The sequence below is a fragment of the Bos taurus genome, chromosome 10 (assembly GCF_002263795.3).
Source record: "Bos taurus isolate L1 Dominette 01449 registration number 42190680 breed Hereford chromosome 10, ARS-UCD2.0, whole genome shotgun sequence".
Classification (NCBI taxonomy): domain Eukaryota; kingdom Metazoa; phylum Chordata; class Mammalia; order Artiodactyla; family Bovidae; genus Bos; species Bos taurus.
Genome location: NC_037337.1, coordinates 87,580,564 through 87,603,931, shown reverse-complemented (window position 1 = coordinate 87,603,931; position 23,368 = coordinate 87,580,564).

The window sequence follows — 23,368 nt, the reverse complement described above, 5'->3', positions numbered from 1 at the left end:
AGAAATCATTCATGAAAGGAAGAGTCAATCAATGCAGCAAACTTGACTGTCGTCTTATTTTAAGAAAGTGCTGCAGCCACCCCAGCCTTCAGCATTGATCAGTCAGCAGCCGTCAGTATCATAGCAAGACCCTCCATCAGCCAAAAGATAGCATTTTTTAGCAATAAAGCATTTTTAATTTGAGATATGCACATTTTTTTTAGACATAATGCTATGGCATAGACTAAAATGTAGTGATTTTCACATGCACTAGGAAACAAAAAACTTTGTGACTCTACTTACTGTAACATTAGCTTTCTTGTGGTGGTCTGGAACTAAACCCACTGTATCTCCAAGGTACACTTGTACAATGATTTTTGCTCTTTATTTCCTGCTGTAACTCCAGCAAAAAACAAACAAACAAGCAAAAAAACAGTGCCTAAAATTATAAGTAGAAACTTGATAAATATTGTTCAGAAAATGTATGAATTCTAGTCATGGATCAGAGCCTAAATGTAGTTCTAGAGATTATAAAAAGAATATTTTCTATATTTTGCTTCTCACTAGGATGCAGTGGCTTGTATTAGACCAGTGTCCCCACCAAGAACAAATAGAAAAGCTGGATAAAATACAAAATTCTATTTGAGTGTATTGGAGAGCTTCCGAAACAGTTGGGCATTAGGAAGGGGCCTTGAAACATCCTGAACTCCCAGTTAGAATCTTTGAAGGGCTACACCCTAAGAGTAAGAAGCATTAGAGGTAGAACAAAACTTTAAAAGTCTAAATCCAGCTTTGTGTCATCTCAGTCTCTAATTGAATTGAGGTAATCTGCCTGCCTTAGCTGCCTTCCGGATGATAGAGTTAACCCTTTCTGTAGGAAGTTAACTCTGCCCAGAGCCTCCATGATTGTTCTTATACAAATCTGGTATCAAATAAAATTTTCCCGGCACACAAACGAAGAGGACAGGGCACTTCCCTGGCAGCCGGTGGTTAAGACGTCATCTTCCAATGCAGAGGGTGTGGGTTCGGTCCCTGGTCACCTAAGAGCCCACATGCCTCATGGTCAAAAAACCAGAACTTAGAACCTATACTGTAACAAACTCAATAACTACTTTAAAAATGGTCCACATCAAAATATATTTTGAAAAAAAAAAAGGACAAATAGAAGCAGATCCACAGATGAGCCAGATATTAACATTATTAGACATAGGTTTTAAAACAAACTGAGAATAAATGAGAGCTTCCTTACTATGTAAATGGGTATCCATCTAAAGTTTACAAAAAACCTTATGCTTAATCATAAATTATTAAGACCCTTTCTCCCTCTATGAAATTGACAGTGAGGTAGGATTCCACTAAAATTACTTGTTTAGTATTGTGCTGGGATAATAGAGCAGTAAGGCAAAGAAAAGAAATATAAGAATTGGAAGCAAAATAAGAATGTCACTATTTGCAGGTAATATGATTATGCAGAAAATACAAAAACAATACAGATAAACTATCAGAATAAGTGAATTTGGCAAGGTCTTTGGATATGGCCAATCCATGAAAGCTAATTTTGCCTCTGTATACTAGAACCAAACAATTAGAAAGCATAGTTTAAAAATATATCATTTACGGACTTCCCTGGTGGTACAGTGGATAAGAATCCACCTACCAACTCAGCGGACATGGGTTCGATCCCCAGTCCGGGAAGATTTCACATGCTGCAGAGCAACGAAGCCCATGTGCCACAACTACTGAGCCAGCGCTGCACAGCCTGCACGCTGCTAACCACGGAGCCCATGTGCCACAGCTACTGAAGCTTGTGTGCCTAGAGTCTCTGATCTGCAACAAGATAAGCCACTGGAATGAGAAGCCTGTGCCCCACAACTAGAGTAGCATCAGCTCACCACAACTAGGGAAAGTCTGAGCTGTGATGAAAATCCAGTGGAGCCAAAAATGAATAAATAAATAATTTAAAAATATATATCAATTACAATAGGATTTTCCCTGGTGGCTCAGATGGTAGAAAATCTGTCTGCAATGCAGGAGACCCAGACTCGATCCCTGGGTTGGGAAGATCTCCTGGAGAAGGGAATGGCTGCCCACCAGCATTCTGGCCTGAAGAATTCCATGAATAGAGGAGCCTGGTAGGCTATATAGTCCATGGGGTCACAAAGAGTTGGACATGACCGAGCGACTAACACACACAAACACACATACACAATAGCATTTTAAAAATCAGATACTTGAAAGTAAATATAATGAAAGACATTCAAAAATTTTTTACATAAAAAATTACCAAGTTATTGAGAGAAAGTGAAATACAAATAAATGGAGGGATAAGAAATATTCATGAATTATAAACAAGGTAATTGTTCATTGATTGATGTATATATTCAGTGTCATCCCAATCAGATCCCAAACAGTTTTTTTAAGAAATTGACAAGCTGATTCTAAAATTTATATGAAAATGCAAAGGCTCAAAAGAATCCCCTAATGTTGAAGGAAAACAAAATTTGAGGACTTATTAAAAGATATGAAGAATTTTTACAAAATTCCACTAATTAAGATAGTAGGCACACTTCTAAATAACACATGGGTCAAAGAAGGAATCTCAAGAGAAATTTTAAAACATTTTGAATGAAATGAAAATGAATACATAACTTATCAAAATCTGTGGGATGCAGTAAAAATAGTGCTTAGAGGGCAATTTATAGTATTGAATCCATATGTTAGAAAAGATCTAAAATCATTTATCTAAGCTTCCATTTTAGAAAATTAGAAAAAGAATAAGAAATTAAATCCAAAGCAAGCAGAAGAAAAGAAATAATAGAAGTTTGAGTAGAAATCAATGAAATTGAAAACAGAAAATCGATAGAGAAAAATCAGTGAAACCAGGGCTGTTCTCTGATAAGATCGATAAAATCAATAAGCCTCTAGCCAGAAAAAAAAAGAAATTAAGAAAAAAAAGACAGGGCACAAATTACTAATATCAGAAATGAAAAAGAATATATCATACAGACCTAATGGACATTAAAATGTTAATCAAGGAATACTATGAACAACTCTATACTCACAACTTTGATAACCTATATGAAATGGACCAGTTCTTTGAAAGACAAAATCTGCTAAAACTCACACAAGAAGAAATACACAATCTTAATAGGCCTATACTATTAAAGACGGAGAAGGCGATGGCACCCCACTCCAGTACTCTTGCCTGGAGAATCCCAGGGACAGGGGAGCCTGGTGGGCTGCCGTCTATGGGGTCGCAGAGAGTCGGACACGACTGAAGCAACTTAGCAGCAGCAACATACTATTAAAGAAAATTAATCAATAATTAATAACCTTCTAAGACATAAAGCACCAGGTCCAGATGAATTATAGTGAATTCTGCCTAACATTTGAGGGAAATTATACCAACTCACTACAGTCTCTTTCAGAAGATAGAAGAAAAGGGAATTTATGGTAATGCATTCTATGAGGCCAGCTTTGCCCTAATATCAAAACCAAACAACGACATTATAAGAAAAGGACAATATAGGATTGATACAAAGACAGAAAATGAGACCAACGGAACAGAATAGATCCACACATGGGTTACCGATTTATGACGATGATGTAGCTGCAGTGAAGTAGGAAACTGTTGCCTTTTCAACACACAGGATTGGGTCACTTGGATATCCATTCACAGAAGCCATTTCCAGATTTAACAACTAAAAGTGAAAGATACATTAATAAGGCTCTTTGAAGAAAACAGGGCAATATCTTTATAACCTTGGAGGAGTAGGTAAAGATGCCTCAAACAGGTCATAGGAAGCACTAACCATAGAGGAAAATATTGATAAGTTGGACTGCATTAAAATCAAGAGCTCTGTTCATGAAAAGACACCATTCAGAGAGCATAAAGTCTCATACTGATTAGAATGGCCATCATCAAAAAGTCTACAAATAATAACTGCTGGAGAGGGTATAGAGAAAAGGAAACCTTCCTACACTCTTGGTGGGAATGTAAATTAATTGGTGCAGCCACTGTGGAAAACAGGATGGAGCGTTCTTAAAAAAACTAAAAGTAGAGATACCATATGATCCAGCAATTCAACTTCTGGGCATTTATTTGGGAAAGACAAATACACTAATTTGAAAAGATACCTGCACCTCAATGTTAAGGAACATGTATTTACACTTACAATGTTAAGAAGCACTGTTTACAATAAAGGAAGCAAACTAAATGTCCATCAACAGATGAATGGATAAAGAAGATGCTGTACCTATATGAGTATTATTTAGCCAGAAGAAGAATGAAATAATGCCATTTGCAGCAACATGGACGGACCCAGAGTTGATCATACTAAGTGAAGTAAGTCAGAGGTAAGTCTCATATGATATCACTTATATGTGGGATCTAAAAAAGTGATACAGATGAACTTATTTGCAAAATAGAAATAGACTCACAGACATAGAAAACAAACTTATGGTTACCAAAGAGGAAACAGGAGCGGGTGGGGGATGAGAGCAAATTAGGTGTTCAGGATTAACAGATACAAATATACACAAAATAGGTAAACAGCAATATTTACCAAAGTCTAATTCTCAATGGTATAGTAAATCTCTGTTTAACTTTATAAGGAACTAGCTATTTTCCAAAGTGGTTGAACATTTTGTATTCCCACCAGTAATAAATGAGTGTCCTGATTGGTTCACCTTCTCATTAACTCTTGGTATTGGCAATCTTTTCAATTTTAGCCATTGTAATGATCATGAGAGAGTATCTTATGGTTTTAATTTGCATTTTCCTGATAATTAATGATATTATGCATCTATTTGTGTGCTTATTAGCCTTTTGTATATCTTCTTTTGTCTGTTTGAATCTTTTGTCGATTTTTAAATTGGATTGTTTGTCTTATTATTGAGCTATAAAACCTTATGTATTCTTGGTCCAAATCCTATGTGTGCGTGTTTTCTCAATGGTATCTGTATTAGTTTTCTATTGATGTTGTAACTAGTTATCACAAACCTAGTGGCTAATAACAACTCAGATTTATTGCTTTATAGTTTTGGAGATCAATTCCACAGGTCTAAAATCAAGGTGTTGGCAGGGCAGCATTCCTCCTGGAGGTTTGAAAAGAACTGATTTTCTAGTTTCTAGTAGCTGCATACACTCTCTGGCTGGTGGCCCTGCATCATTGTAACCTCTGGTTCCATCATCACATCTCCTCTTTGTCTCTGACTCTCCTGCCTCCCTCTTAAAAGGGCCTTTGCAATCATATGAGGCCCACTGGATACCCCAGGAACATATCCATATCTCAGGATTCGTAATGAAATCTCATCTGTAAAGTCTCTGTTACCATGTAAGGTAACATATTCACCAGTTCCAAGATTCGGACATGGACATTTTGGGGAGGCCAACATTCAGTCTAGCACTGTGTCTTTCAATGAAGAAAAATTGTTTTGTTTTGTTTTTTTCCATATTAGGGTTCTCCAGAGAAACAGAACCAATAGGAGATATAGCTGCATCTTTATGGAAAGAGATTTATTATAAGGAATTGGCTCTTGGAAACATGGAAGTTGACAAGTCTCAGGATCTTCAGAGTGAGTTGGCAAGCTGGAGACCCAGGAAGAACTGATGTTTCATTCAAGTCCAAGGGCAAGACAAAGTCAATGTCTCAGCTCAAAGGCAGGAAATAGAAGGAATCCTTTCTCACTCAAGGGAGTATAAGATATTTGTTGTATTCGGGCTTTCAACTGATTGGATGAATCTGCTTTACTCAGTTTGCTGATTTTAATGTTAATCATATCCAAAACATCCTCAGAGAAACATGCAGGATACTGGTTGACCAAATATCTGGGCAGCCCAGTCAAGCTGACACATAAAATTAGCGATCATGAATCTATAGTCCATTTTGAGTTAATTTCTGTATATGGTATAAGGTAAGAAGAATTGAGGTTTTGTAGTTTTTCCAAATGGATATTCAGCCATTCTAGCATGATCTGTTGAAAAGACTTTCCTTTCCCCACTGAAAATCTTGGCCCTTATGTAGAAAATCACCCTAAAATATCTATAGGTCTACATTTGAACTCTCCATTCTAATTCATTCATTAATAGGTCTATCCTTACACCAGTACTTTACTGCTGTAACTTGTAAGTCTTGAAATCTAGTAGTACAGCTCTTTCATCTTTGGTTTATTATGAGGACTTTGGATTTCTATATACATTTTGGAATATGCTCATCAATTTCTATTTTTTTAAAAAAATGGTAGTTTGGGATTTCATTAAATCTACAGATCAATTTTGGGAAAATTAGCATCTTTAATTTGAGTTCTTTTTTAAAGTAATATTCTGTTAGTAATCTGAAGGTCCTCCCTGTTGACGCTGTTCAAAACAAATGATAATTAAAAACATAGCTCTAGTTCACTGAGCTTAGCCTTGTACAGACTCAAGATGGCTCAGATGGTAAAGCGTCTGCCTGCAATGAGGGAGACCTGGGTTCCATCCCTGGGTTGGGAAGATTCCCTGGAGAAGGAAATGGCAACCCAATCCAGTATTCTTGCCTGGAAAATCCCATGGAAGGAGGAGCCTAGTTGGCTACTGTCCGTGGGGTTGCAAAGAGTTGGACATGACTGAGCGAATTCACTTAGCCTTGTACAGGTACTCTCTATGTATAATTTTACTTAATAATCCCAACAATTTTATGAGATAGGTATTATTACCCCCATTTTAAAAATTATTATAGGGATTTCCTTAGTGGTCCAGTGTCTAAGACTCCATTGTGTCTAAGAGCCCCCAGTGCAGGGGGGCTCAATCCATGGCCAGGGAACTAGATTCCACATGCTGCAACTAAAAAAAAACAAACAAACTCGCATGCCACAACACAGATGGAAGATCTTGCATGCCACAAATAAGACTTGGTGAAGCCAAATAAATAAATGAAAATAAACATTTAAAAATTTTTATAGAGGCTCCTGAGGGAGGAGATGTTTGTGTACTTATGGCTGATTCATGTTGATGTATGGCAGAAACCAACACAGTATTGTAAAGCAATTATTTTCCAATTAAAAAATACATTTAAAAATTTATAGAAGACAGTGATTCTGACAAGTGATTTACCTGAGGTTACAGTGTTAGCAAACAGCTGAGTTAGGATTTGAACCCCAGGCTTCCTAACTCCAAAAATCCATCTTCTTTCTTAAAAAACATGAATGGCTGCTTTATTTTATATTTCTCACTCCCTGCCTCTTCCCACCCTGATTTCACTCCCACCCAATTGACTCCCTAGTTAACATGTATTACGCATCTACTATGGGTGCCTGGTGCTGGGTGAGGTCATTTATATACCCCTTTCCATCAGAGAGACACATATTCTTACAGATCTATGGGTACTTGTTTGTATATATATGCCCTTTCCACTGAACTCTCCCGTGACTGGAGTGAGGTTCTGCCCTCCATCACCTGTGCCATAGAGGCAGGAGGAGAAGTTCCTAGGCCTGCCTGCCTGCCCCCAGCCAGCCCCAGGCCTCTGGCTTTCATAAGACTCGAGCTCAGCTGCTCTGTCTGGTCGCTCATTGTAGAAGGAGTTGTAGATTTCTGTCTTCAGGTGAATGATTTGATTCTTTTCTCTGACCCTCAATAAATAAGCAAATGTGCACAAACCAGGCAAGAGGATGCACAGAAGACCCACCTCCAAACGTGGGAAACCAACGCTGCTATTTTTAGGTAACCCACTTGCTCTGCAACCTCACCCCTCTGTGGATAGATTCCTTCTGCTCACACACGACTCGCTCCGAGGAAGCAGGTCTTCCGGACACTCTTCTGTTCCCAGCCACTCCAGCCATCAGCCTTCCCATGCCAGGCCTTCAGGTCTGGATCTACTTCAAAAGCCCAGTAGTGCCTGAACTCTAGTCACCGTCTGCAGCAGTAGCAGCTCCTCTGTTCCAAAGTCCCTACTCTTCTAACGTTAAGAGGGAACTGGGATGCGCACAGGTAAAATGGCATCTTGGGGGCGCTGTCATCTTCCTGCCACACTTACTTAGCAGAGAATTCTTAAGACGCTCCAGTACTGGTGTCTGGTGCAATACTACAAATTAGGGAGACATTTGGAGGCAGGCTGGATGTGAGCCAAATAAGAGTCATCCAGGCATTTACCCCCCTCATTTGACAAACATTCATGGAACACTCACCATGAGGTTCCTGGGACAATATTACATTCAGGGAACACAAAAGTGAACAGGACAGAGTCTCTGGCCTCAAGAAACTTACCAGCTTGTCCACAGGCTGCAATTGTTGTTGTTCAGTTCCTAAGTCGGGTCTGGCTCTTTGCGACCCCATGGACCACAGCGCGCCAGACCACAAAGAGCTACTTTTATAGCAGGAGGAGCTTAAAGAAACAACCAGAACTCACCAGGCAGGAGATCGAACCAGAGAGCAGAAGGGTGGCACCCTGTGGTCCCACACTGCTCACAGGGAAAGGGTGCAGGGTGGAGGATGGACCAGCCCAGGAGAGGACATAGCCATGAGCTACTTTGCACAGCAGCTGATTCACTCGCTGCCCTGTCTGCAATGAGAGAATGTCAGGAAACAGGCGAACTCCTCATGTGCACAATGTAGATGACCTGAGGGCGCTGCCAGTGGAACTGAACCCTCCTGTTCAGTTCTCTAACATAGGGCGCTGGATGGTGGCTTCAGGCCTCGGGAAACACGGTGGTTGCCCTCCTGGAGGACATTTAAAGTTCCCGCATGTGACATACTGAAAAACATGCCTCGAGAACTTGAAGACAGAGTTAGGGAACTTGAGCAAAGGAAGACAAGGTCTTTATTGAATATGCATTATCCATTGAACAGTGATGAAGGGCAGGCAGGACTGGAATCAAGACCACTTGAGGTTCGAAATTCAGTTTCACTACTTCTTATTTGCTGTGTGACTACAGACAAGTTACTTCACCTCTCGGAGCTCCAATTTCCTCATCTATAAAAGGGGCTAAAATACTTTCTCCCTAGTTCCGAGAAATGAGGAGGAAAATGAATGTCAATCTCTCATCCTTTCCCCATCCATCATTTCATACTTGAATGAATGAAGTGCTACAGGGAGGTAGTAAACACTCAAAAAGCACCCATTGTCATTATTGTCCTCATTCAAATTCCCACCTAGAGCTTCCCAGTGGCTCGCCATTCTAGGCATACTTTGAGAGTTAGAAAGCCTCACACATTGCAAACCCAAGTGCAGTTCTTGGCCAAGTGCTGTGTGCTAATCAGAGCACTGCTTCTCTTCTGTCAGCTCCCCTTTGGGTTTTGGACCCAGGTCTCCTTTCTAATTTCAGCCAATAGCTTCCTACAATGAGCGGAGAGGATCCTGGCCTGTACCTCTCTCTCTCTCTCTCTGTTTCTCTCCCCTCCTCCCTCCTCCTTTATTTTGGCCCAGGAACGTGTCCCCAGCATGTCAACAGCAGTGGGAAGTAACCTAATTAGTAGTTAGTTGATAGACTGCCCACCCTCGTGTCCCACTGGCAATCCAGCAGCCTTTTTCTGCAGACAGGAAAATATTTCCTTGCTAATTAATCTGAGCACAGGGATTTGAGTTTGGACCAAGGCAGGGAAATCCATCTCCAGGAGTCTTGTTCAATCGCATCTGTTTCTCCGGCAATCATTTCCTTCCCGCCCCCACCCCCGCCCCGACTCCCCCTGTTCCAGCTCACCCCTCTGGCCTTTCATCTTCTACCTTTATTAAGGCTGGTTACCCTGATGACTTTCCTGCCTGCACCCCCCTCCCCGTGGCCCCTCTCAAGAAGAGGCAGCCTGCTCTCTGAGGACTTGCTCTGGGCTGATTTTGTTCCAGCGCCAGGTGCTGCCCAAGGAGAAGAGAGTTCACGCCGATCGGCTTGGGGTCTCGGCTTGGGGTGGCTGAGACCCCGACGGCCCCACCACGGCGCCCCCTGCCCCCATGATCCACACTGCCAAACAAATACAGACATCTCACTGTCGTTTTTAAATAAGGCTCAGCATCTGTCCCTGGGCCCTGCCCTGGTCCTCTGCAGAATCGTTGCTTTGCATCTGAAGTGGTTCCTGAGAAAGGGTAACCGTACCCATGGTTTTACGTTTGCTTCCTCCCTCGTCTCTTCTGCCTGGTCCTGTTAGGTCTCCAGGACACACACTGAACACAGGCAGGGGGAAAGGGACTGGGTGTGGGAGTCCTTGACGGGAAGGAGGCTCTCCATGACACAGAGGTGATGAGCTCATGTCTGTGGGGTAAGCTTGGGCTCCAACGTGAGAGAGGTAAAGGACCGTTTCCCCGCTGCCAGCCCTTGAGTGCTTATATAGACCATAGGAGGCCGCCTTGGCTTGGAAGCATTCTTGAGGATGCTATCAGAGATTCCTCTCAGCAGGGCCCCCTGATGACACCATCTTTTTCACAAAGGCGAGCTCTTTCCTTCCCTGTGTGTGTGCTAAGTCGTTTCAGTCATGTCCGACTCTTTGCGACACTGTGGACTGTAGCCCACCAGGCTCCTCTGTACAGGGGACTTTCCAGGCAAGAATACTGAAGTGGGTTGCCATGCCTTCCTCCAGGGGATCTTCCTGACCCAGGGATCGAACCCGTTTCTCTGTGACTCCTGCATTGACAGGTGGGTTCCTTACCAGTAGCGTCACTTGGGAAGCCCCTTTCCTTGCTTATCAGCTGCCTAAAGAAGAAAGCTTCTCTAGACCTAAACCTAGAGCCAGACATCCTGGACTGTGAAGTCCAGTGGGCCTTAGGAAGCATCACTACGAACAAAGCCAGTGGAGGTGATGGAATTCCAGTGGAGCTATTTCAAATCCTGAAAGATGGTGCTGTGAAAGTGCTGCACTCAATATGCCAGCGAATTTGGAAAACTCAGCAGTGGCCACAGGACTGGAAAAGGTCCGTTTTCATTCCAATCCCAAAGAAAGGCAATGCCAAAGAATGCTCAAACTACTGCACAATTGCACTCATCTCACATGCTAGTAAAGTAATGCTCAAACTTCTCCAAGCCAGACTTCAGCAATACGTGAACCGTGAACTTCCAGATGTTCAAGCTGGTTTTAGAAAAGGAAGAGGAACCGGAGATCAAATTGCCAACATCCGCTGGATCATGGAAAAAGAAAGAGAGTTCCAGAAAAACATCTACTTCTGCTTTATTGACTATGCCAAAGCCTTTGACTGTATGGATCACTATAAACTGTGGAAAATTCTGAAAGAGATGGGAATACCAGACCACCTGACCTGCCTCTTGAGAAACATGTATGCAGGTCAGGAAGCAACAGTTAGAACTGGACATGGAACAACAGACTGGTTCCAAATAGGAAAAGGAGTATGTCAAGGCTGTATATTGTCACCCTGCTTATTTAACTTATATGCAGAGTACATCATGAGAAACGCTGGGCTGGAAGAAGCACAAGCTGGAATCAAGATTGCCGGGAGAAATATCAATAACCTCAGATATGCAGATGACACCACCCTTATGGCAGAAAGGGAAGAGGAACTAAAAAAGCCTCTTGATGAAAGTGAAAGAGGAGAGTGAAAAAGTTGGCTTAAAGCTCAACATTCAGAAAACGAAGATCATGGCATCCGGTCCCATCACTTCATGGCAAATACATGGGGAACCAGTGGAAAAAGTGTCAGACTTTATTTTGGGGGGCTCCAAAATCACTGCAGATGGTGATTGCAGCCATGAAATTAAAAGACGCTTACTCCTTGGAAGGAAAGTTATGACCAACCTAGATAGCATATTCAAAAGCAGAGACATTACTTTGCCAACAAAGGTCCGTCTAGTCAAGGCTATGGTTTTTCCAGTGGTCATGTATGGATGTGAGAGTTGGACTGTGAAGAAAGCTGAGCGCCGAAGAATTGATGCTTTTGAACTGTGGTGTTGGAGAAGACTCTTGAGAGTCCCTTGGACTGCAAGGAGATCCAACCAGTCCATTCTAAAGGAAATCAGTCCTGGGTGTTCATTGGAAGGACTGATGCTGAAACTGAAACTCCAATACTTTGGCCACCTCATGCAAAGAGTTGACTCACTGGAAAAGAACCTGATACTGGGAGGGATTGGGGACAGGAGGAGAAGAGGACAACAGAGGATGAGATGGCTGGATTGCATCACCAACTCAATGGACATGAGTTTGGGTAAACTCCGGGAGTTGGTGATGGACAGGGAGGCCTGGCGTGCTGCGATTCATGGGGTCGCAGAGAGTTGGACATGACTGAGCGACTGAACTGAACTGAACTGAGACCTAAACAACACGTATTTCTCCTCTTTCTCTTGGACAGGGTTAAATTAACCCTAAGGGGCTATGGGAGAAGAGACATTGTCCAGGTGGTGGTTGCAAGTTACTTCTCAGCAGGACATTTCTTTTTATTTATCTATTTTAATTGGAGGCTAATTACTTTACAATATTGTGGTGGTTTTTGCCATACACTGAGAAGAATCAGCCATGGGTGTACATGTGTCCCCCCATCCTGAACCCCCCCTCCCACTTCCCTCCCCATCCCATCCCTCAGGGTTGTCCCAGTGCGCTGGCTTTGAGTGCCCTGTTTCACGCATCGAACTTGCACTGGTCCTCTATTTCACATATGGAAATATACATGTTTCAGTGCTATTCTCTCAAACCAGGATATTTCTTTAAGAGCAGTCTGAATCTGTGATAACATGAAAAGCCATGTGAGCTTGCTTGCCCATCTCAGACAGGACTGAAGAACTGAGCGGCTGAGCTCCAGAGGACTCCTCAGGGCCCAGGGAGCAAAGTGGTCAAGAGCGTAGGCTCTGGAGTCAGGTTGCCCAGGTCCAAATACGGACTCAGCTATTATGAGCTGTGTGGGTTCTTTACTGCTGTGTGACAAATTCTCCCCGAAGTCGGCAGCTTAAAACATGTATTATCTTATTGGTTTTGGGGGCCTGGACCTTCCTGGCTGGGTCCTCTGACTCAGCATCTCTCACAAGGTGACCTTCAAAGTGTGTCTGACTAGGTGCTGCAGACGCCTGAGGGCCCCGCTGGGGATGATCTGCATCCAAACCAACTCCCAGCATTGTTGGCAGCTTTTGGCTCCGCATGAGCTGTTAACCAGAGGTTGCCCTCAATGCCCTGAAGCCTCTCCAGACAGCAGCTCACAGCCCAGCAGCTGGCTTCCCCAGGGCAAGGGACCAAAGCGAAGCTAGGAAGAGACTGAACAGTTGTCAGAGTCTTCTAGGACCTAATCTCTAAAGTGGCATCCATCACTTTGTCTTACTCTGTTCACTAGAAGCAAGAATGAACAGGTCCAGACCTCATCCAAGGCCAGAGGATCGGTGTGAATGCCTGAGGCAGAGACCAATGAGGGCATCCTCGAGGCTGCCCACCACATTAGCCATGTGGCTTTGGCAAGTTATCTAACCTCCCAGGGCCTCAGGTTCCTCATCTGTAAAATGGGTATGTTACTAATTAATAGCACATAGCCTGTGGGGTAAAGTTTCCTTGGTGGCTCAGATGGTAAAAGAACCTGCCTACAGGCTGATTCATGTTGAGGTCTGACAGAAAACAACAAAATTCTGTAAAGCAATTATCCTTCAATTAAAAATTAATTAATTAAAAAAAAAAGAACCTGCCTGCAATGCAGGAGTTCCGGGTCCGATCCTTGGGTCAGGAAGATCCCCTAGAGAAAGGAATGGCTACGCATTCCAGTATTCTTGCCTGGAGAAGTCCATGGACAGAGGAGCCTGGTGGGCTGCAGTCTGTGAGGTCACAAAGAGTCAGACATGACTGAGCAACTAACATTCCACTTTTTCAGCCTATGGAGATATTACATGGATGAAATACTGGTGAAGAACCTAAAACAGTGGCTGGGAAGTGTATGTTCAATACACATGAGCAGTTACAAGGATTAGAAGACAGAACTACCAGAAAGTGGATCTGAGCTAGTAACATGCACCCATCAAATCAGGCATCTGTCTGCTTTCTGCAGCTGGAGGTACCAGGACATACTAGAGAGGGGGAGGGGAGCAGGAGGCTGCAGGTCAGCAGGATGAGGATGCCAAGGGTGGCGAAAGGAACCTGGCAAGCAGGGCTATTCCTGGAGCCCAGGTCTTTATCTCCTAAACGGGTCCAGGGCTTATGTTTATCTCCTATGTAGCATCCACATACATTGGGTCTTTCCTGTATACAGGAGACTATGTCCAGTGTTCTGCATGCCTTATCTCATTTAATCTTCATAACACACCTGTGAGGCAGGTACTGGTCCTCTCCTCCATTTACAGATCATGCACACTCTTAGCAGGAGGATTGTAAATTGGAGATTTAGAGGTTGAAAATTAAAGTCCAGAGAGGTTCAGAAACTTGCCTGGGGTCACACAGCTTCAAAGTGGCAGTGCGAGGAGTCGGATCGAGGTCTGTCTGATTCAGTAGCCACTGGGCGAGCAGGCAGGGGCGGGCAGAGAACAAAGAACACAGCGGCAGCATCTCTGATCTCATACCTGGAATCCCACTCCCTGGCCTCCCAAGATCTGCACAAGCTGTGATGCCGCCCCCCCACCCCAACCCCTGCAACGTAAATGTGGTCCTTAGTAGGGTCTAGCTCTGGACCCCCCGACTCAGCCTCCCTAAGGGGCCCCTCCACCAGAATCTCAGCATCATTCTTAGAGCCCTAGTCTGCTTCTTGGGCTTCCTCACAGTTGGCACAACCTGACTCCGTGCGCCTCCCAAAGTCACCTTTCTTCTCCACCCTCACGCTAACCTCTTTCTCCAGACTGTGTTCATCTGTCTTGAGCTCACAAGCTGCCCTTGCTGACCCCTGATTCTTCCAACATCACCAAGAGGCTCCCTCCCACCGAGCACCACATCCAAACCCCTCATCACACAGCCCCCGAGCCACACCAGAGAGAGGCCCACCGCCCTGACAAGAGGGCCTCCTGGAAGAGAGGAGAATTTTCGCTGCTCATTGCCAAGACGGAAGAGAAGGCCAAGGCCCCGAGGAGGGACGAGAGAATGATGGAGCCCCGGGGTGTAGACGCCAGGGGAGAGAGTGTGCTTCAGGGGGGCTATAAATTCCCTTCTAATTCCAAATAATTCCGATTACATGGATGAGTAGTTTTCAATCAGGAAGATAATCTCAGAGATAGATGGCAGGATAATTGTTCGTAGCGCCGACGTAAATATTGTGTCGTTTCTATTAATCTCCGCGAATCGGCTGTCAGAGGTGTCACTCATTCATCACAACAAATTAAAAATAAAATTTTAAGAGAGAAAATCATGCCTAGCGGGGTGGTGGTGGAAGAGGCTGGGGTTACTGTGAGAACTGTGAATAAGAGGGGGAGGTGTAGCCAGCAAGCTGTTGCTGGAAATAAATTTGGCTTCCCTATTTAATATATTTATTTATGAAAGCAAATGGGAACGAGGGCTGTAGATCTCTATTAACCTCCCCGTAGGGTGTGCACACATGTGAGCCTGTGCATGCGTGCACACACATGGGGGCCACCCTGCTAGCACTGCCCAGAGGTGAGCCAGGCCCTCAGCCCCACCTGGACAGAGCATGTATTTATACATCCCAGAGGCACGTTGTCTCTGTGAACCGCACACCCCAGCCTCACCCAGCCACCAAGGGGTGGTGGGGTAGAGGGTGGATCTGGGCGGTGAGACCCCCTTTCACAACAACTATCAGCCATTGAGAGAAACAGTATCTGGATCTAAATTGTCACTCCTGAAACGGGCTGGCAATTTTCTGTAACACCCTGGTCTTGCAGGGTAACTCAGGCACCTAGGAGCCTAGATTCAGAGGAAAGACTCTCCTGAGAGATACCTGAGAAGGAAGACTGTGAGCCCATTCCTTTGTCTCTCTCCTATTTAAATTCCTTAAGGTATGAGGTCCCTCTAGGAGAAGGCACACATTTCTCTAACCCACCCCTCCCTACACCGTGCACCCGCATCCCACCCCCAGCCTAACCATCCATGGTGGCAGGTGTACTAAGACATCACTAGAATTTAGCCCCCGCAATGAGGTCCATTCTCCAGCATCACAGTGGGATAATCGGCTCTAATCTTTGTACATGTTCATTTCTATCAACTGTACACCTGCATATACTTTCAAAACATGTTTCAGTTTGCCTACCAGAATGCACACAGTGCCAGAGTGTAGGGACAAGAGGAAGAAGTCCAGGACCCCGACACTGATTCCACCGTCTGGTATGCAAAGTGCCTTCAGTCCACCTACGTTTGCTGAAAGAATGACTGAGTGGATCAATGGGTGGAAACCAGGGTGATACTGAAATAATGTGCTTACTCAGTCACGTCCGACTCTTTGCAGCCCCAAGGACCGCAGCTTGCTAGGCTACACAGTCCATGGGATTTTCCAGGCAAGAATTCTGGAGGGGGTTACCATTTCCTACTCCAGGGGATCTTCCTGACCCAAGGATTGAACCCCCAACTCTGTGTCTCGTGCACTGGCAGGTCGATTCTTGACCTCAAGCACCACCTGGCAGACATGAACTCAGGGAGGAATTTAGTGTCCAGAGATACATACCAGAGTGCTCCACACAACTTCTTGAGCTAGGCAGAATATTTGGAGTTATATATTCCAGAGACAAAGCAAAGGAGGACGTTCCCTTCGTTACAAGATTCACAGTGTTAGTAAGATGGTGTTCTGGGCTGTTCAGCAGAAGCTCAACTAAGGTCTGAGAGAGGGCACCTTGCCATAAAGGAAACAGCAAGCTCCTGGCGGTCTGTTGGTTTCATGGCTTTCCTCAGAGAGGACACTGTCGCTCTCCAGCTTGGTTTATATAACAAACCTGACTGCTGGAGCTCTGGGATCCTGTTGGGAAAGGCCTAGAGGGGGTTAACCCTCAGTGTGCCGATTTGCACTTAGTGCTTCTGTTGTCCACGGAGACCCCTGCCCTAAGGGGTGTCCGGAGGCAGAAGTCCAGAGCCTTTCTGGCTCAGTTTCTCTAGAAGATAAACCTCTCTTCTTTTGTTGGGGTGGGGTAGAGAAATCGGTTGCCCACGTGTCAGGGAGGGTACTTCTCCAAATGCAAACCCGTCCTTCTGTCTTTAGCACCATCTGTCTGCTCACTGTCCAACTACTACCTTGTGCCTCTGGCATCTAAGCCTTTCTGGAATTGGGCTTAACCTGCCTCTGGGCTCCTCTGTCAGTCTTCTACCTCTGCTCCCACTCCTGACCTAGGCTTCAGCTTTCCCAGCAGTAGCCAGTAACTACTTGTTTGTTCATTTCCAGCCTCCAAAATCTAATTGCTATTGTCTGTTTCTCATTCTCTTTGTCCTTAAGGGTTCATAGCTTTCAAAAATCCATTTACCATACTTTGAGCTGGGTTTGGGGAAGGACTAGCAATAAATGCACGTGTTTCTATCTGTTATACTTAATCTGATGTCTCAACAGCCTTTTTATAACAAATAGGCTTGTGCTTTTCCTACACCTAATGTGACAGCTGAAGCTGAAACTCCAATACTCTGGCCACCTGATGCGAAGAACTGACTCATTGGAAAAGACCCTGATGCTGGGAAAGATTGAAGGCAGGAGAAGGGGAGGACAGAAGATAAGATGGCTGGATGGCATCACTGACTCAATGGACATGAGTTTGAGCAAGCTCTGGGAGTTGGTGAAGGACAGGGAAGCCTGGCGTGTTGCAGTCCATGGGGTCGCAAAGAGTCGGACACGACTGAGCAACTGAACTGAAGCTGAATGTGACAGAGAGTGCTCTAGGCTCACCAACCTGTGTTCTTCAGGGCACTCGGGGAGATGACATTTCCCAGACTCCCTTTTAGTTTGGGATCATGCAGCTGAATTTTCAGGAAAAAAATGTGTCAGTGAATTCTACTCACTGTTTTCATTCCTTTCAGCCTCTTCATCCTTAAGAATGAAAGAAAAGAAATCAGAGACAGCTGAGGCGCCAGGTAGAAGCAGTTTAGATTCCTGAGTCTCTCTGGGAGAAGGATCGCCTGACCCACATCTGACTGCAAGGTGAACACAAAGTCAACCTTTATTGTTCTAAACCCCTGAGGACTCAGGGTTTATTTGTTGTTGCATCTTGGCCTGGGATATCCTGACTAATACAACAGCTTTTTATAGCACACTTCAGCAAAAGCCAACAGCATGTTCCCAAGAGATGGTTGTACAGGGAGCCAAAACCATACAATTGAAGTAGCCGTATGGTTCTCGGGTAGTTCTGGCTAGGCCCAGGGTTGCAGTCTGGAATATCCGGGGAAGCGATCACACTCTAAGTGCTCCAGACAGTCTCCATATGAATTACATTTTGAAATAAAATTTTTTTTTTATCAGAGTTGGCCAGTTAAATCTTTGGGATTATATTCCTTATTAAGAATGTATCATGCAGATACTGTGTTTCCAGTGAAGTGCTGAAACATACACTTTGAAAATGAGCCCGATGAGAAGTAGGATTAACATTCTCTTAGAAAGATACAGTTGCTAACCGGTACTGAGGCTTGAATAGGAGGATAGCTTTGGGGAAAACAGCAGACTAAGGAGATCTATCAAACCAAGGAGATACAGCGGCCAAGGAGTTCCCCAAATAAGAGTTTTGAAATTTCTCCAAGACCTGCACGAGGAAGGTAGAGGCCCAAGATGGACGGTCAGAGTGGACATCTGTGTGTTCTCTGCCTGTTGGTTCTTCTTTCCCCGGGTAAGAATTTCTTTGTTTTCCTTTGAGGGAGCTCCCCTCCTTCCCTTTCCATCAATGCGTGTGAGGTGGGGCTGACTTCACCTACCCACAGACGTGTGACCCCAGTCTGAGCAATCAGCATGCTGCATTCTCCAGGCCACAGGGATGGTTCAGGATGCACATGAAGTCTAGGTACACCAAAGGAGAGTGGACCCGGGGCTTTCGCTGGAACTACTGAGGAAGAATTATAGTTCCCCAGGGGTTGTTAAGCTGAATGATTATGGCCTTGGGATTGCTGAAAACCCTGCTGTCACCATGAGAGGGGCAAGTTTCCTGCAAATAAAACTAACGCAAGAGGAAAGCCAAGCTAAGAGGTATAGGGCCCAGGACCAACTTCACTGGAGACCCCAGATCCAAACAAACTTAAATTCCACTCTATCTCTGGATCTGGGAGCTATATTTCCTTTTTCTTTTTTTTTGTCTTTGCCAGTCTGCATTTTGTTTCTGCTCTCGCAATGAGGAGGGTCTTGGCTCACAGAAAGACCTTTCGGCCCACCTGTGGCTCATAGTAAACTTCAAAGACATTCCTGGATTCACAAATAAGAATGAAGAGCTGGAACAGAAGGGGCCACTAGTCACCACCTGGACCCCAAGGGTTTCCTTTGCTTTCCCTTCAGCATAATTAACCCCCTTTGCTGTCAATATTGGTATAAGACCTGCAACTCCATTATGCTTTTGGCTGGTGTGAGTTGGTTTTTTTTAAACCAGCCGCCTCGGTATTCAGAGAAACATTCAGGAATGTACATGGAGACAGACCATTAAAAAAAAAAAATCTACCTAGTACAGGGAGAGAAGGTAACATCTCAAGTCCTCAAAGTCTGTAATTTCACTAGCACCTGTGATTCCTGGTATCTGTCTCTACATTTTTATAATTCAAATCATTTTTAAAAATGGAGTAGTAGCAAGAGCTGCTATCTTTTTTTTTTTTTTTTTTTTAGCCATGCTGGGTCTTCACTGTGGCACACGCAAGCTTTCTCTAGTGGTGAAGCCCAGGCTTTCTCTAGCTGAGAACTGCCCCACTGCTTGTGGGAATCTTAGTTGCATGACCAGGGATCGAACCCACGTCTCCTGCAATGGAAGGTGGATTCTTAACCGCTGGGTCACCAGGGAAGGCCCTGAATGCTCATTATAAATCAGGCCCCTTGACTTTCACAATGACACTATGGGGTTGGTATCATTATCCCCATTTTACAGAAGGGGATACTCAGTCAAAAAGTAACTTGTCAAGATCTGTCAGCTAGTGAGTGGAATAATTAGGATTTCTGAAGCTGCTTTACTGAGGTATAATTTACATGCCATAAACTTACCCACTGTGAGTGCACAATCTAACAATTTCTAGTAAGTTTATGAAGCTGTGCAGCCCTCACTGCTTAGCTTTAGAACATTTTCCACCTCCTTAAGAAGATCACCTTTGTCCCGCCTTGCAGTCACTCCCTGTCCACCCCCACCCCTTGTCCTGGCCCCTGGCAACCCCTCATCTACTTTCTGTATCCAGACATTTGCCTTTTCCGGACCTTTGAGATAAATGAAATCATGCAGCATGGGAGCTTGTGCATCTGGCTTCCTTCACTCAGCTAATGCTCTCAGGTTCATCCATGTTGTAGCACGTGCCAGCACTCTACTCCTGCATGTTGTTGAATTGTGGTCTACCGTATTGATACATTAGATTTCGTCTGTCCATTCATCAGTTGAGAGTCATTTGAATTGTTTCCAGTTTTTGCTATTATGCATAATGCTACTATGGACATTTGCATACATGACAGATATTTTCATTTCCCTTCGGAAGACATCTAGGAATGGAATCACTGGATCATATTTGGATTTCAGATCCAGGTGTGTTTGACCCCAAAGCTTTAACTCGCCACCCTATGCTCGTCTGTTTCTCCTCCCTGAAAATCAGTCTCTGGCAGTTCACACCCTTAACCAGGGCATCCCCTTCCTCTCATCACCTTACTCCTACAGTGGGAGCTATGGTTTCTGCTGGGCGAGACATTGAGAAGACATATTCTGATGGTAGGTCTAGGAAAGAAAACGACTCTCTTCAAAAGCACAGGCAGAAAGGACTTTCCTGTGGCTGAGGTCCAATAGGTGAGAATCTACCCACCAATGCAAGGGATGCAGGTTCGATCCCAGGTTCGGTCCCCTGCAGAGGGGCAGCTGGGCTCGTGTTCCACAATGACTGAGCCCTCAGGCCACAACTACCGAAGCCCGCGCACTCTGGAGTTCGTGCTCTGCAACAAGAGAAATCATTGCAATGAGAAGCCTGCACAATGCAACCAGAGAGTAACCCCTGCTCGCTGCAATTAGAGAAAGCCCACAAGCAGCAATGAAGACCCAGTGCAGCCCCCCCAAAAGGATACGGCATGGGCAGAGAGAAGTGCTGCAGATGAGGGACCTGTGACCCCCACTCCCTTCATCCTCAAGGGCGGGGGCAGCTACACACCCTGGGCTGTTTCAGCACAGCTGCCCGTGTCCTCTGGCCACACCTGACCCCCATTGCTGGTAAACCGGCAGCCTGATGCCTGGCTCCTCTCCCCACCTCCCTCCCTCCATGCTTTCCAAACTGAAGTGACACTGGGAGGTTGTGTGTGCATGTTGGGGGTGGGGGTGGAGGGAGGAATGGAGAGCTGACAGATACCAGCTGTCAAGAGCTGTCAAAATAATGCTGACAATAAGACGTGCTCCCCAGGTCAGGTTCAGGACTAACACTGCTGCTTTCTGCCTGCAGGGACCAGCTCTCAATGAAGTCTTTGATGAGCAGCCCAGCATTTGTCATCGTGGTATCTGGCCTGCGGGGAGGATTCAGGGGCTCCTGCTGCAGGCACTTGGGGACAGGTGGTGAGAGAGAATAGCATGGATGTCTGCAGGTTGGGGGAGCTATAGAAGAGAGTGATTTGGCTTCCCCACCAGACTGTAAGTTTCTTGAGGGCAAGGACTGCTTGCCAAACCCATGGGGACCGCATAGTACCTGGCATATGGCAGTGTTCAATAAATATTTGTGGGATGAAGCAATGGGTGAGGGAATGAATGACTGTGTGGATGGCTTCAGTGAGGCAAGTTTAAGGAAGTCCAACATAGGAGGTGGCCGGTTGGTTGATTTAGTCGCTAAGTCGTGTCCAACTCTTGCGACCCCATGGACTGCAGCCTGCCAGGCTGCTCTGTCCATGGGATTCTCCAGGCAAGAATAATAATCATGGTCATGCTCCAGTTAGTTGGGGATGGGGTGTCTCTTCAGAACACAAAAAACATGGGAAACCAGGGTTGGAGGGAGAAGCCACTTCTGTTCACAGACCCCCAGGGTGAAGACAGGAGTGCAGCCAAGGCCACCACAGAATTCAGGCCTCTCTGCGACTCTGCCGGGGCTGCTTGCTTAGAGAAAGGGGCCTCGGTGGCTTAAGTACCAATCAGTTCTCACCCGTCCTCCCGCTTTCCGCTTCTCCTCTCCTGCACCATCCACATAGGGTGCAGCCATCAGTGTGGTTGAGATGAGGCTCCGTGCCCTCTCCTGCCATCAGGAAAGATCTTCCCTGAGAACCTGAGCCCTAAGGGCAGCTGGGACACATTGATGACACTGTTGCTCAGTCGTGTTCCACTCTTTGCGGCCCCATGGACTGTAGACCACCAGGCTCCTCTTGTCCATGGAATTTTCCAGGAAAAAATATTGGAATGGGGTGCCATTCCTTTCTCCAGGGGATCTTCATGACCCAGGGATTGAACCCGAGTTTCTTATGGTCCTGAACTGGCAGGCAGATTCTTACCACTAGGGCCATCTGGAAAGACCCAAGACATGAAGAGTCATCGTTAGAACCTTCCCTCCCTTGCCGCATAAGACTGACCTTCTTTCTTTAGGAAACGGAATCCTAGTGCTCACCCTACACTTATCTCCAACCCTACCACACTGTCACTGCACCACACAAAATATAATGCATTCTTGGCATCTGTACCCCTCCCAGAACTTAGTCTTGAATCCTTCTGTAACCCACCCCAATGGTTAGTATCAGGTGCCAATACAGTCTGAAACAGAGATGCCTGTGACTCCTTGATGCAAAAGCTATAAAATTTATATGCAGAGTACATCATGCAAAATGCTGGGTGATGAGCACAGGCTGGAATCAAGATTGCCAGGAGAAATATAAATAACCTCAGATATGCAGATAATACCACCCTTATGGCAGAAAGTGAAGAAGAACTAAAGAGTCTCTTGATGAAAGTGAAAGAAGAGAGTGAAAAAGCTGGCTTAAAACTCAACATTCAAAAACTAAGATCATGGCATCTGGTCCCATCACTTCATGGCAAACAGATGGGCAAACAATGGAAACAGTGAGAGGCTTTATTTTCTTGGGCTCCGAAATCGCTGCAGATGGTGACTGCAGCCATGAAATTAAAAGAAACTTGCTCCTTGGAAGAAAAGCTATGACAAACCTAGACAGCATATTAAAAAGCAGAGACATTACTTTACCAACAAAGGTCCATATGGTCAAAGCTATGGTTTTTCCAGTAGTCATGTATGGATATGAGAGTTGAACCATAAAGAAGGCTGAGCACCGAAGAATTGATGCTTTTGAACCGTGGTGCTGGAGAAGACACTTGAGAGTCCCTTGGATAGCAAGAAGACCAAAGCAGTCGACCCTATAAGAAATCAACCCTGAATATTCATTGGAAGGACTGATGCTGAAGCTGAAACTCCAATGCTTTGGCCACCTGATGTGAAGAACTGACTCATTTGAAAAGACCCTGATGC